General features: G+C 38.2%; 1 protein-coding gene across 10 annotated transcripts in view; it reads left to right on the top strand.

The window, feature by feature from the left end:
• Nucleotides 1-12,104, top strand: part of PAM (peptidylglycine alpha-amidating monooxygenase) — a 154,415-nt gene that overhangs the window by 41,914 nt on the left and 100,397 nt on the right. Inside the window, exon 2 of one of the 10 annotated variants that reach the window (XM_052779050.1) lies at nt 8,932-9,030. The exons of the other annotated variants lie outside the window; for them this stretch is intronic. The gene's annotated coding sequence lies outside the window, so the exon portion shown is untranslated. The remainder of the gene's footprint in view (nt 1-8,931; nt 9,031-12,104) is intronic. 10 annotated transcript variants of the gene reach the window in all.

The raw sequence follows: 12,104 nt of genomic DNA, 5'->3' as shown, positions 1-12,104 counted from the left end.
TAAAAGATGTGTAGACATGGTGCTTAGGGACATACATGCTTCAGCGGTGGACTTGGCAGTGTTAGGTTAACGGTTGGACTGATGATCTTAAGGGTCTCTTCCAACCTAAATAATTCTGATTCTATCTGCTTACCTTTAGTGTGTGTGGCTCTCTGGTGTCTGCACATGACTCCTTAAAGGAGATGCTCTTGGCTGTCCCTGGGCTCAGGGACAGGCATGGCAATAACTTAGACTGAATGTGGGAAGGAAGAGGCATAATACAGGAGAAAGTTAGGAGGTTCTTTACAAGGTAATGACCATTTTTTCCCATTCTTTTCAGTATTATCTTGCTAATGAATAGTTTTATTTCATCATATAGACATAATACATAAACATCTCCTAAACTTCTCTGTTATACAAGTGCACAAAAAAGGTCTATCAAATTTTCTGATGAGATGCCAACCAGTTACAAAGTGTTTGTGTTGGCTCAGCTTTCAAGTATTATCTGAAAAAACAGCATTAATGTGTTATATAAAGATCTAATAAAGTGCTGTGCTTAATTCTTATATCAAGTGGTAGATGTGGGGTCTTTGCTGGTGATATAAGACACCATTTCTCCCTTGAAGGCTTTACATAGAAATGACATTTATTCACTGTGGAAAACCAGTCTTCTGTAATAATTCTGTATTCCTCACATACAATGTGACTATAAATAAACTATTACATACTCATACAAAGATGATTGTAAAAACGTGTTACCAAAGGAAACTGGGAGTGCTTACTGGGCTGCCATGAGTAGCTGTTACAGTAATCCAGCTTCAAGTACAGAAAATTGACAGAGTTCTCAAGCCTGATTTTCAGAAGAATGTGTATATCTAAAATCAATACTCTTACTTTTAGTTCGCAAACAGTTTGCAATGCCCTAATCATTGGATACAAAGTGCAGTTTAGACCATGGAGTTTCAATGGTGAAATTTCCCATGTCCCCCTTTCCAACTTCCCCTCTAGTATCTCTGGCACATATTTGTATTTTGTTGTCACACAGGAATTCCCACTCCAGCTTTCTTTTTCTTAGCTTAAACCATCCAAATTTAAGTTTGCCTTGGCATTGGTGAATCCTCTAGACAGAAGGCAGAAGAATGCAAACCTCAATCGTCACAGCACTGTGAGCGTAACCCTCTTGAACAGGTGTGTTGCTAACGTGCACTGGCACTTTTATGGATTGCCGTACCAGATTATGTCTTCGTATAAAGACAGATGTCCCTAATGTTACAAAAAAGTCTGCTAAAAAGATGACTTGAAAGGCAGTCTAAAAGCCAGGTCTGTCATCTGGGTTTTTGTGACAGTAAGGTTTTATGGGTTTAGTTAAAAACTCGGAAGGATAATTCTGCTTATGATGCAATGTATAAAATGTAACAGCTTTACAGATGCTACCAAAAGTGTTTTGAATAACGAAAGTATTTATATTATCCCTTCCCATTGCTAAAGGCTGAACTGAAAGATAGAAGCCCACTTCTGGAGGATAAGGGAAGGCGGAAATATAAAGCAAAAACATTTGAGTCACTGAGGCTGTCATCTTTGATGAGAGCAAACAACAGCTGTATTTGGAAAAGAGCTGCACATCGTCAGACCTGCAGTCCTATCTTGCGGAAGAGCCAGAAAGGACTCTCTGAATAAAAAGAGGGAAGGTAAACATAGGATGTGATTTGAACCTGGGGAAAAGACAAATCTCTCTTCTTGCTGGTGCGGAGGTTGCGCTCTGAGTTATGCCCTTGTTTCTTACACTTAAAATGTCTTGATTCCAGCTGAAAGAGGCCATGCCAATTACATGTTTAATACAGAATTACGGTCTTCTTTTGTTATTTGGTCACCTGGCTTCCATCTTTGACTTGAAGCTTGATCTTTACCTCATTACACCATGTTCTTTAGTACCTTGATTTCAAGCCTGTATTGCCAGAAGGCAGTTCAGGTAAAAACACGTATTTATGGTATGTTTGTAACTGTGGAAATTGCAAATTTAATTTGAAAAGGTAAGGGCAGGTAAGCACTGTACTCCAAGGTGAGTTTGGAGTATGTTGTATGTTCCCTGCCAAGCTGTATGCCTCTGTACAGGCCTTATAGTATCAGAAGTAGAATTAATGTGTAATACTAAAGTCTTTCTCCCCTTTCCATGACAGTTGTTTGGCTATGCAGTTTCTATGGACTAGCTGGTGCGGTTGGTTTTTTGAAAACACATTGTTATAATTACTATGTTATTTTTATTTTACACCAATTTGTCTTATTAGTCAGTGAAATAACTTGCCTTATTTTGAACTGTCAATTAATGTAATCCATTGGAAAAACAAGTGTTTCTTCACTTGAGATAGTAATAGTGTTAAAAACTTTAACTGTTCTCAAAAGCTGATGTAGGTACTGACCTTTCTGATAGTGTGCTTAAGTCTGCTGATAGCTGACCTGCTTCTCCATTATCACAAACTGAGCAAATTTTGTTATACAAAATTCTTGTCATATTTCACACCAAAACACATTAAAAAGTCTGGTTTCTTTCTATTTTATCAATGATTAAGGAGAACTTACAATGTAACAATGAAATATTTGTCTGAACAATTTTAATGTTGACCTAAAAAATTAATCTTTGAAATTTTTTTACTTTGCTCTCAGATCTCTTTTCTATCCGATTACTTTCAACTACTGCATCTCTGAAATCTTTTGGGATTCAGTTTCTGGGACTCAGCTTGAATAATTTACTTCTGAGTAAAAATGCATGTCTGAAACTAGAAGTAACTTATGCTAAAAATCTGTATAATGTTTTGCTTAGCACTTAAGAGGTAGGTGAAAGAAAAAAAAAGCTGTAACTAGCTCAGTATGTAGTAGTCTTTATATTATTTTTTTAATTGAGCATTTTGGAAAATTCTATACTGATTTTTATTTTTTCTTTTCCTGCAAAAATGCATGTTCTTGTCCCAAGAGGAACAAAATGTTAAAAAAAAACTCTATTTACAGAGTAGTAGACATGTAAAAAATGCTACAAGCTAAAAAAGATTCTGTTCAAAATCCTGTTTTTTTTTTTTTAAAGCGTTTCTACTGATATTTCTGTATAGTATATGAGTGATTCTGATTTCTTCTCTTCTCGACCCATACCCCCCACCACCCTACAGCTTTCACCCTCTGTCAGAAAAATCAGTCCTGTGGAGTGGGGAACTGGGAGTGGGGGATTTGGAACTTCTTGCTAACAAAGCAGATGATATAATGCTAGGAGGAGCTAAAATATTACTTTGAAAAATTGTTATGTGGAGGTAGGTGAGCCTGTAATGCATTTGGTAAAACTTCTAATAAGCACTGCAATATGTAAGAAGCCTTTCAATCAACTGTTCTTTCATTATCAAAAGGTTCAGTAGTGTGCCCTTAATAAGCATTAATATGTTAATTAAAAAGTATTTCCCCTTACTAGTCTAAAGCTTTATTTTTATTACAGGTTCATAAAGTTCACTGAACTAATGTGAAGGTTCTGTAGTTGAACTAGACAAATTACAACGTGTAAATTAGTTTCTTCACAAATCTGATTCTGGAAGGACAGTTTTACCTCTAGTTTGTAGTTGTTTCATGCCACTGCATTAAAATGAAACATTAAAATGTATTCTTAATTAACTCATTAAAATTAATTAAGAATAACAGTTTTATACAATTTTTTGATAGCAAAGTAGTTTTCTTAGGTTTTAATCAAACTAGTGCCAGAACAGTTTTTCTTTATGGGAACTTTATTATTAAAGTACAAACCAGAAAATATAGTATCTGTTAGACTACAAATAAAAATCATTCCAACATTCCTGCAAATATACCTGTGTGCATACGATTTAGTGATGGTTATACAGCCTGGTTCATGACCAGGTTTCCAGTCCATATGCACGAGTGAGCTTTCTCATAAGTAATCCTACTGAGTTTATGGGATTAGACTTGCACTCATGGACAAATCATATCTCTGCTGATTCGGTCTCTGTAGGCTGTATTTTTAAGTGTGTTCAGTATTCGATATGAGGATCGCCTTGGAGAATCTGGCATAAAGGAATTGTGAGCCTTTCTGAAACTTGGCTTGTTGACATTTGTGCAGAGAGCTTGAATCTTCTTCCGCGTACTGGTTAGTTTGAATAGTGGACTGTCAATCTTACATGTTTCCTTTTTTGGCTAACTGAAAAACTTGCACAAAAAAAAAGGCATCTCGTCTGTAATAAAAAATGTTTGTGATGCTTTGTCGGTTTTTTTATGTGTCAGAGTAAAGATTCCGTGGGCTGCAGTAGCTCTGATACCCTTTCATGGGTTGTGGTTATGGTTTGGGGTTTGTTTTGTTTTGTTTTTTTAAAGGCACTCAGTTGGTCTTAATCTTGGTAAAGTTTGTCACTGTCATCTCTTCACAAGCCCAGAAACATGGTGGATATCAGTGCTTCTTCTCTAGGACTTATGACCAGAAGTGCTTGTCTGTTCCCTGTGTCCCAGTTTAGCTAGGAGTTCATATTCTGGCCATAATGCCAGGCATTTCTGCCATGTCTAAAAACGTCTTGCTTATCAGGGTAAACTGATTTTTATGTAGGAGATTAAGAATTAATGCAACTGAAGACATTCTGATTACAAACTGAAATAAACCTGTAAGTGATGAAGAAAAAAATAACCTAAATGTTTTTCCTCTCACGATTCATTTTATTTAAAATTTAAACAGATTAGACCTGCAAAATAGTAGAAGTAAATGTCCAGGTAAAGGAATGCTACCTTTCTTTCTGACACTTGTCAGACTGTGACACTCTCCTCAGGATTATGTTAAAGCTAGCTGTAATTGAAGCAAAACCAAAAAAAAAAAAAAAATTATGGTATTTGATTACTACTTTCTAGGCAGAATACCTTCTTCTTGAGGAAAAAAATGATGAGCTGAACTGAGCAGCAATGCTGCTCAACAGAAAACTTGAAAACGGTTGAACATTTTGTAGAAGATCTTTGGAAAAGCTTGCATGCAGCTTGTTCACCAGCTTTCATGTCCCCGTTTTGTGAATGCCTCTTGTTTTCTGTTAGCATGCATCCAAGACTTTTAAGCCAAATTATAGCTGTGAACAGCAGAATAGCATGCCCTGGCTTTCTCTGAGTTCGCATCTACCCTTACCTACCACCACACGTTTCTCATTTTGATTGCTCATCTACCTGCTCAGTACCTTCATTTCCCTTTCCCCAAAAAGTCCCCACCAGTGTAGCAGATCTCCTGGGACTGTCCCCTCACCGCTGCCTGTGCGAGAGGCAGGAGTTGGTATTCACAGGGCTGAACCGACAGAAGGGGTTGAGCAGGAGGCCAGGCTGCAGCCCTTCACAAACTTGGAGTGTGTTGAGAAAAGGATGCACAATGCTGCTGCGTGAAACCTTTCTCTTAACCAGCTTAAAAATCTTGACTGTTATAACCTGCTGGTAGTAAGCATAACAATTATATGGTTTCATTTTATGTTTTTAAATTTCTAACTTTATATTAATGTTCAGCATGCCATATTCCTGCAAAAGGAAAGAAAGAGTCATCTGTGGCTATGTATGTGTAATTTGTCTGACTTCAGGTGTTAGTTCTCAGCAAGTTCTAACTTTAGCTTCTTGGAGTGCTTGCAATATCAATGAGGATGTAAAACTCAACCTCAAAACAGGAAAAATGCTGAAATAAAATACGTAAATCGGTTCTTTGTATCGATTACTGTCCTTTAATTTTCCATTATCTGCTGTTCTTGCCATAGTTTTATTGCTGCTTTGTGGCTCAGTCTGAGATGAACTTTTACTCTAGAGTTCTTCTGTAATGCTGGACAATTACCTAATTAAACAGTCTTTGGTTGTCTCTAATGAGTTGTTCCTAACTTCAAACATTATGGTCTGATATTTGGAAGTAGTAAACGCCAATTTTAGTCATAGGTAACTCTGCTTTGAATTTATATAATATTCTAAAAGTGTGGGGGTGGTGGTGGGTGGAAATTGTCTGTTCTCTTTTATTCCCACCTCTATTTTTAAAGCATGGTGTTCCTGACTGACAGGTGGTGAATATTCAGAATTAATTTTATTTGGGAAGAGGTTTGGCATGGCTTTTATCTGCCACCTTTTCATCGTATAGAATTATTTACTTCAGATTAGTAGAGCAGTATTATTACATCTCCAACGTACATCTTATAGTTGAGTTGGTATATTAAAGGTTACTGTTTTGGACTGTTGCTATGCCGTGGCTTAATCCCAGCCAGCAACTAAGCAACCACACAGCTGCTCGCTCACTTCCCCCCTACCCAGTGGGATGGGGGAGAGAATCAGGGGAAAAAAAAGTTAAACTCGTGGGTTTGAGATAAGAACAGTTTAGCAGGACAGGAAGGAAGGAAGTAATAATGATAATAATAACAGTATTAAAGTGACAATAATAATAATAAAAGGATTGGAATATACAGAACAAGTGACGCACAATGCAATTGCTCACCACTTAGACCAATGCCCAGTTAGTTCCCAAGCAGCAATCCCCCCAGGCCAACTCCCCGCAGTTTGTATACTGGGCATGATGTCACGTGGTATGGAATACCCCTTTGGCCAGTCTGGGTCAGCTGTCCTGGCTGTGTCCCCTCCCAGCTTCTTGTGCCCCTCCAGCCTTCTTGCTGGCTGGGCAGGAGAAGCTGAAAAATCCTTGACTTAGTCTAAACATTACTTGGCAACAACCGAAAACATCAGTGTGTTATCAACATTCTTCTCATACTGAACCCAAAACATAACACTATACCAGCTACTAGGAAGAAAATTAACTCTATCCCAGCCAAAGCCAGGAGATACTGTGCACTGAACAATTTCAACCAAAATATGTGGCTGCAAGATAGATGCGTTATACAATTTGTAATTACTCTGTCATTTATTCCCCTTAAGGGTAAAGACTGTAACTTAAGTGTCATGAGATTTTTATATATTTTTTTTTTCTTTTTTTTTTTAAAGAGATTTCCAGAATCACACCTTTTTATTCTAGTTGTGTATTACTTGCCAGTTTATTTGGACCATTAGGAAAATAATGCCGTAACACATGGAACAGCAATAAATGTGGCTTTGGAGAGTGTATCTTAGGAAATCTTCTGAGGAGTTTGACGGAATTGATAAAGAATGAATGAGGGACAAAGGGTAGGCTTCTGCTTGAAAGTACAAAGCAGTTTCCCTGAGGTGTGTTTTCTGCTGGAGTTTGCACTGTCTGAAGTCTGCTCTGCACTATAAAACCAGAATTTACTCATTTGCGTTTATGGGATTCTTCTGTGGTTGTGATTTAATTCCGTATCTTTCCATGAGCTGGACAAAAGGCTTTGTTTTAAAGCATAGGTGGAAAAAAGAGTTACATTAAGTCTGCAAGCAAATGTTCTTCCCCTCACACCTGCTTTTTTGAAGTAATTGACCTTGTAACCTTGTAATCTTATTTTTCTAAAAGCCTAACTCAACACCAATATCTGCTGTCTTACGTTGTGACCTTTTTAAATTATACACAAACAGGGAAATTTTATTCTTAAGTGTTTGATGGTTTGCCATTTCTCTTGATTCTGTTGAATCTGTTTTGGAGAGAGATTTGAGGGTGAAAGTTTCTTGGGTCTGTGTCCCTGCACTGCTTCTGGTATGGTATTGTTATGGAGGCACGCACAGTCAAATCCAACAGGTGTTAAAGCTCAGATTTATTCTTCAGTAGAAAAGTTAGTTAGAACTCTGGTAACAGCAGTGAACTACAGGCTCAGTGGTGTAAGGGGGATTAGTACTACACAGGCAACTTAAGAATCCCCAGGATTTAAACTGATGGCTCCAAAATGTGCATATCACTCACCTAAAAGCTGAGGGGTTTCTCCCTTAAGGAGTTATGTCAGGCTGTGCCCTGACCCAGGGGGGAGTCTCTGACTGCAGACCCGCTGCTCCGAGGAGGACTGATTCCAACATGTCCTCCGGCAGGACCCGTTTATACCCCTGTTGAATCTGACCTGTGGTCATTTAATCCCTACTGGCCAGGAGGGTCACCTCAGTGTACCCGGCGCATCTTGATTGGCCAGTTCAAATTTCAACCTGCAGCCTCCAGGGTTTCCTTCCCCTTCTCCCTGCCTGGAGAAGTTTCCTTTCCTGCTGGCGGGATGAGGTGGGGGGAAGTGTACTGCCACAGGTATTCAAGTATACTTTGTTATCTGTCTCAACAAGCTTTTTGTTACTACTAAAATTTGTTGGAGTAGCAAAATAACTTGATACTGGGTTTTTTAAAATTATTGCTATTTTTGAGAGGTTGTGGGATTTCTCTTTGTGTCCTATTCCAGTAAAGGCCAATCTTCTTTGAAGATACCCCTCTGTTAGATAAATAGTAGAATATTGTTAAATAAACTAGTAGAAAGATTGGTAAAAGATCCTGAAAGTATAGGTTTCTGTCTTGCTACTTTTATCCTGTATTTGACTACTGACAAAGGATAACAAAATATATCCAGTTAGAAGAGTGGACTATTCCAGGGAAAGCTAATTTCGACAAATGAAGGTGCATCATACAAATTTATTGTAGCCCATAAGCTGTATTGTCTAGGCTATTCTTACCTCTGTTCCGTAAAATGAAATCTCTGAATAGAATGATACTAGGGAAAAAGTTGTAGGGTTTTTGTTCAAGATCTGACCTATAGTTAAAATTATCTTTGAAAGGTGTTTAAAGGCTTACCTCCTGCGATGTTTAATTTGTTGCCATCATCTATCAAACCATTCTGTCCCATGCTCCAAAGGTGGATCGATTCCTGATAAATTCAGTGTTTCCAAGTCCTTTCTGGCTCACTTGCTTCTTACATAGGAGTTGTTACTTAACAAACGCCATTCAGAGCAGTGTACTGGCGTAAATCAGTTACACGGTCCTTAAAGAAAGACTGTTTTGGCATGACAAGTCACCAGTAAAAACAGCCTTTTTAATTTCTGCCTTTTCAGAGAATCAAAATAATCACCTGAAAGATGGAGTAGCACAGGAGAGAGATTGTGTTCTGAAGAAAAAGGCAAACAATGCAAAATAGATAAAATAATTAGCAGGTAATTTTTTTTTTTCTCCTCAAAGTTGATTAAACTTTGCATTTAAATATATACCAAGACATTTACCACTGTTCTACTGAGTGTGGGGAGAAATCACTTGCAACACCAATATAGGGTCTGTAGGAGTAGTAATAAGCAATGAGACAAATACTGAGCCAAAGAACTGAGGCCTTTCTTCAAAACTGAAGAGATTCATTACAGCTCTTCAATTACCTTCCCTTTCTATCCCTGTAGTAGAATTTGAGAGTCCAGAAATCAGTGGGATTCACATGTACCTAGGTGAGGAAAGGTACCAATTTTTGCTGTTTCCTAAGCGAGATTTCTGTTACCTCTTAATTTTTTTTTTAATTTTCAATAAGCAGTGGTTGTACTTTGACAGCTAAGAAAGCTGATTGTGTCCCAGCATGTTCCAGTTTCTCTTGCCAGGTGTCTGCAGATCTTAGCAAGGGAACTTGTGTAGTAAAATGCAAAGCTTAATTTTTTCGCTTTCTGATATACAGGCTTAGAAGGGATTAAACCAGAATTCTTAGGTTCTGTCCTCCAGAAATGCTTTTCAACTAATTTGTTGAAATTAGTTAACATAAGGACAAGCTAAATCTTGTCCTTAGTTTTCTTTTTATTAAAGTAGATTAAGATTCTTCCTTGTTCTTAAATCACAGGCATTGTGCAGGAATCAGAAAACAAAGCTTGAGAATTTTGTAGAGTGGTATAAGAAAGGCAGTGTGATGACCAGTTTTATACCCATGTCTGTCAGAATTTTGTGGAAAATAGCAATAAACCAGTATGAAGCAAAGCTATTGCCATTGCTTCTTGTATTATGATTCTCATATGTTCTGTGCAAGAATGTGGGTCCTCTCCACGGGGTACAGTCCTTCAGGAATGCACTGCTCCAGTGTGAGTCCCCTGCAGGGCCACACGTCCTGCCAGAAAACCTGCTCCTACATGGCTACCTCTCAATGGGCCACCACTCCTGCCAGGAGCCTGCTCTGGTGTGGGCTCTCCAAGGGCTGCAGCTTCCTTCAGAGCTCCAGTGTGGGGTCCCTCCTACTGACTTCTCCCATGTGGTTGCACATATTATACAAAGTAATAGATCGCAGTATGTTCTCAGCATTTGTTTCTCACATTGGCTTTGTTTTCTGCTTTTTTTGTTTACTCTTCCTTTTGCAGTGTGCTCTGTTTTTCTTCCATTTTCTCCTGTGAACTACTCTCACTTTCCCACGTGTAAAGGTGACTTCTAGCAAAGAAACTTGGGGTTCTTCCTGATTATCCATCTATGTCCTATATATTCCACATGTATAGCCACTTTATAGAAAAACCTAGTGCCAGTGTAATCACAGGTAATTGTGTTGTACTTATCTTTTTAAAAATTCCACTTAGTGTTAAGACTTGTTCTGCTGCAATACTGGTCTATTTTAGTGTGTTCAGTTACCTTAGTAATACCTAATAACTTAGTATTAGAATTATTGTATTTTGTGATATTGAAAATCTGAATTTCTTTCTAGAGATGCTAGATTTCGAGCATTTTTTTTTATGTTTACAGAATTATTACTTTCATGGATACTATTTTTGAAAAATACAGTATTCAAATAGAAAAAAGTTTGTCATAAAAAGAACTATAATAGTTGAGAATTCACCTATCTGCTTTTAGTATGAGTCTTATATTGCTCAGTTGTTAACTAACACTAAATTGAATTAGATTCAATGACTTGGTTTTCATCTTCCACTCTTCTCATTATCTTTAATTAAGAGGTGTTGTTATCTGAGCCATTTGGAACAAGGGAAGACTACAACATTAGTTTTGTAATGAACTCTAACAAACTTCTGTTGAATTATTTTCATTAAATGAAGTTGCTTGTGTTTTTTATGAAGCTACAATGCTGTAAATCTCAGTTTAACTACATCACTTACACTGAATCTGTGGGAGGGTATTCCAGATTTTAATCTGGAATGGCTGTGACAAGTGTCCTACTACATACAAATCAAGGTTCTGTATTTTTGTTTGGGGGGGGTGGGGGGGGAATGCCAACAACCCTCTCCCCTACATTTCTCTCAAATAAAATCTCTGCTAAGAGTATTGACCACTTATAACAAAACTGTAACATAACATAACTCTACTTCACTTATACATTTTTTCTTATTTTTTTTTCCTAGCACCCATACCTTTTGATATTTATTAAGGTTAACTGATTTTCGAAGTACATTCCCAAATAACAGTAACCCTACTTTCCTTTCCTTTATTGAAAGTAGTTCCCTTTTTCTCATCCGTCTAATGGTATGCCCCTCTTGAAGAAAATTTATTTAGGTGGGTTTTTCCAGGGCGGGGTGGGGGGGTGTCTTGGATGGTATTTGGATTGACGGGATGTTCCAGCATCCTATTCAGGTGTTAAGCCAATAGGAACTGTGGAAATAATCACTGCAGTGTGCTCAAAAGTATGTTGTACCAAACCAGGAAACACCATTTGCAGAACAGCATGCATAAAGGTGCATTACAATTGCATGGCCAAGCAGAGCTAGAAGCTCACTAGCATTAGAAGTTGTTCCCACCCCTGCTGCTGTCCTCACTCCTAGCTACATGCTGCAGTTTCTTTCTTTTTTCTAGTGCTTGTGTTCATCCAGTACCTTTGGGAAACAGTTCAACTCACTAATCTGACAGAAAACTACCCTAGGTTTAACCCCCCTGCAGTGGCCAGGAACAGGAAAAGAGGATAGAAGTGTCCTATTTGATGACAGTGAGCAACTCACATGGCTCCACAGTCTCATCAGCAGGGTAGTAGGGCTGAGTTTACAGGTACTCCAAGCAGCAGCTGTGCTCCATTGCCTGTTGTCTGTGCTCTGTGAGTTCAGCTGCTCACCTAATCACTCCCTAATGTATTTTAGTTACAAAGAACCAGTTTAAAATAGGCTAATAACCCTACATGGTGGGTTGACCTTGGCTGGCCACCAGGTACCCACCAAGCCCCTCTATCACTTCCCCTCCATCAAAAAGGCATGGGGGGAAAAAATGTCATGAAAAGCTCATGGGTCAAAATAAGGACAGGGACATCACTTGCCAACTACTGTCACAGGCAAAACAG

The sequence above is a fragment of the Harpia harpyja genome, chromosome Z (assembly GCF_026419915.1).
Source record: "Harpia harpyja isolate bHarHar1 chromosome Z, bHarHar1 primary haplotype, whole genome shotgun sequence".
In the NCBI taxonomy this organism is placed as follows: domain Eukaryota; kingdom Metazoa; phylum Chordata; class Aves; order Accipitriformes; family Accipitridae; genus Harpia; species Harpia harpyja.
This window is presented reverse-complemented; position numbering and strand designations above follow the sequence as displayed.